Source organism: Myotis brandtii, unplaced genomic scaffold (assembly GCF_000412655.1).
Source record: "Myotis brandtii unplaced genomic scaffold, ASM41265v1 scaffold1040, whole genome shotgun sequence".
Classification (NCBI taxonomy): Eukaryota; Metazoa; Chordata; class Mammalia; order Chiroptera; family Vespertilionidae; genus Myotis; species Myotis brandtii.
Genome location: NW_005353498.1, coordinates 1,046,250 through 1,048,577, shown reverse-complemented (window position 1 = coordinate 1,048,577; position 2,328 = coordinate 1,046,250). Strand labels below are relative to the sequence as shown.

Sequence of the window (2,328 nt, the reverse complement as noted above, 5' to 3'; positions counted from 1 at the left end):
GAGGAGGGAGGGGGAGGGCCTCAGGATTGGGGTCCGGGGAGCGAGAGGGACAGGACCAAACCCAGTGGAAGTAAGAAGGGAGGAAGGGGCGGGCATGCCAGACTTCCAAGGTGCACTGGCTCAATGAAGGTGGGCTAGAAGCGGGGTCCTGTCCCGGGGTTGGGCCTTTTGAGGGGCGTGGCTACGGTGCCCACACACTCTCTGTCCCTCCTTAGAGGAGATCAAGACATTGAATCAGTCGCTGCAGGACAAATCCGCGGAGCTGCAGGACAAATCCGCAGAGCTGGAGAAACTAAGGTCAGGACACCCACCCACCCCAGGCCACTCCCCTGCCCAGTGACCTGGTTGTTAGGTTAGGTGGCTCGGGAGGCGGCGAAGGAAATAAAGAGAGTTGATCAGAAATGGAAGGAAGGAAGGAAAGTTTATTCTGCGTCCCCGGGAGACCCACGTACCCCCAAAAACAGGGCACATGGATTCACGCCAACAGGGAGGGGGGCGCTTTTTTTATACTGCGGTTGGGTGTGGGGCGGGGACATGAGCTGAGGTATTCAGCTGAGGAAGTTTCAGCTGCAGGAGGGTCAGCAAGGTATTCAGGAAGGAGTCAGTATCTGTGTGGGGGTCGTGGAGAAGCCAGTATCTGTGTCTGGCACGCTGATCTGTTAGAAATGCCAGGGGGGGGTCCATTATCTCGTCACATGTCTGCATGTATCCGATCCTGGGCTCTCTCCGACCTAACACTGGTGGGGAAGGAGAAGAGATTTTGAGGGGCTTCGAGCCCAGCACCAGGGCAGCCAGACCTGGCAGCCTCCTGAGTTGTCCCCATCTCCTCCTCAGAAAAGAGAATGAGGCCTTGGTCTCTGCCAAGGACCCTCCCAACTCTGGGATCACCCTCCATCTCTCTGTGGCCACCGTGCTCCTGTCCCTGAGCCTCCTGGCTCTGCTGGTCTGAGGTCCCAGGAAGCCTGCAGGTGAGGAGGGGGCTGGAGAGGGATGGGAGGAGTTAGGGACAGTCAGGGGCTGGGGTGGTGGCCTGCCTGCGGGGAGGGGGCTGGGGGCTGGAGAGAGAGGAACCTCAGTGAGGAGCTGTGGGGCAGAAATACAACAGTGGGGACCAGCTGTGTTATCCTATTAACCCTGTCTGTTAACTGTGACTGTTCTCTTCCTATTAGGGAAAGCACATTCTAACCTGGCTGAGAGTTGTACACCCAGGGACATGGGGATTAACCTCAGAATGCAGTCCAGGCTCCTTTTCTGAGAGTTTCCTGTCATCTTGGAAAGATAACAACCTGGTCCCAGAGCAGTTGGCAATCCATCCTAATAAACGTTCATAAAATTCAACCCTGTCTCTGCTTAATAATTGACTCAAGGAGCAACAGGCACCCAGGCCCATCTGTGTCGGGTTCAGAGGGAGGGGTCCAGGCAGGAGTGGGGTGAGGCTCATGGAGGGGTTGGGGCGAGTTCTGTCTGACTCAGCCTTGTTGTCTCTTAGGCCACCTGGACTCGCCTGCTTCCCTCTGGGTTTCCCTGACCTGGCAGTTCTGAGGGACAACATGGCTGTGGGGAGGGGACGGTTAGGGGGAGGCCAGGAGCCAGGTGGCAGGGGGTGGTTCATGGGGCAGCCTTAGAGGTGGGGACGCATCAAAGTTGGCCCAAGGCTGCCACCCCCCCACACCTCCTGGCTGGGCAGGTCATGAAGTGGGAGGGGGCACCTGTTCTTTGCTGTCATGGTTTCTGGAAGGTAACTTCTTCTGGGGTCTTTGGGTTCCACAAAATAAGCATCCCCTTTGGGGGAAGGAACTTACTCTGTAGTTCCTGGAGGATCACTGTGTCAGTCCCAAGCACCTGGGACCCCTTGATGTCTACACCAGCCTCCTTGCTCCAGAATGTTCCCAGAAGCCCACAGGGTTTGGTCAGGTACCACCCCACTGCCTACCCAGCCCTCTTTTCTGATGGATTCACCCTAAAGGACTGTCCACCCTTTCCCCACCCCCATCGGTGCTCACTCAGTGCTCAGCATTCTAGTCTTATCTCCTCCCCCAGCTCCTGATGCTCTTGCTCCCCATCCCTTTCCATGGAAATGGAAGCTGTGAGGAGAAGGACATCTTGTCATGGTCTCCATCCCCTCCCATGGAAAGTGCAGGGCTGGCCCCGGTGGGTGTGGCTCAGTTGGTTGTGCACCTTCCCAAGCACCAAAAGGCTGCCAGTTCAATTCCTGGTCAAGGCACAGGCCGGGGTTGCAGGCTCCTTCCCGGGTAGGGGGCATGCAGGATTCAGCCAATCCATGTTTTGCTCTCACATAGATGTTTCTCTCTCTTTCCCTCTCCCTTC

The 2,328-nt window shown here is 57.0% G+C and overlaps 1 long non-coding RNA gene across 1 annotated transcript; it reads left to right on the top strand.

Annotated features, from left to right (window-relative positions):
• Window positions 1–194: 194 nt before the first annotated feature.
• Window positions 195–1,338, top strand: LOC102259242. Its single transcript, XR_313004.2, has 3 exons — window positions 195–297; window positions 835–968; window positions 1,170–1,338. It is a non-coding gene; the product is annotated as an uncharacterized LOC102259242 (long non-coding RNA).
• Window positions 1,339–2,328: the final 990 nt, after the last annotated feature.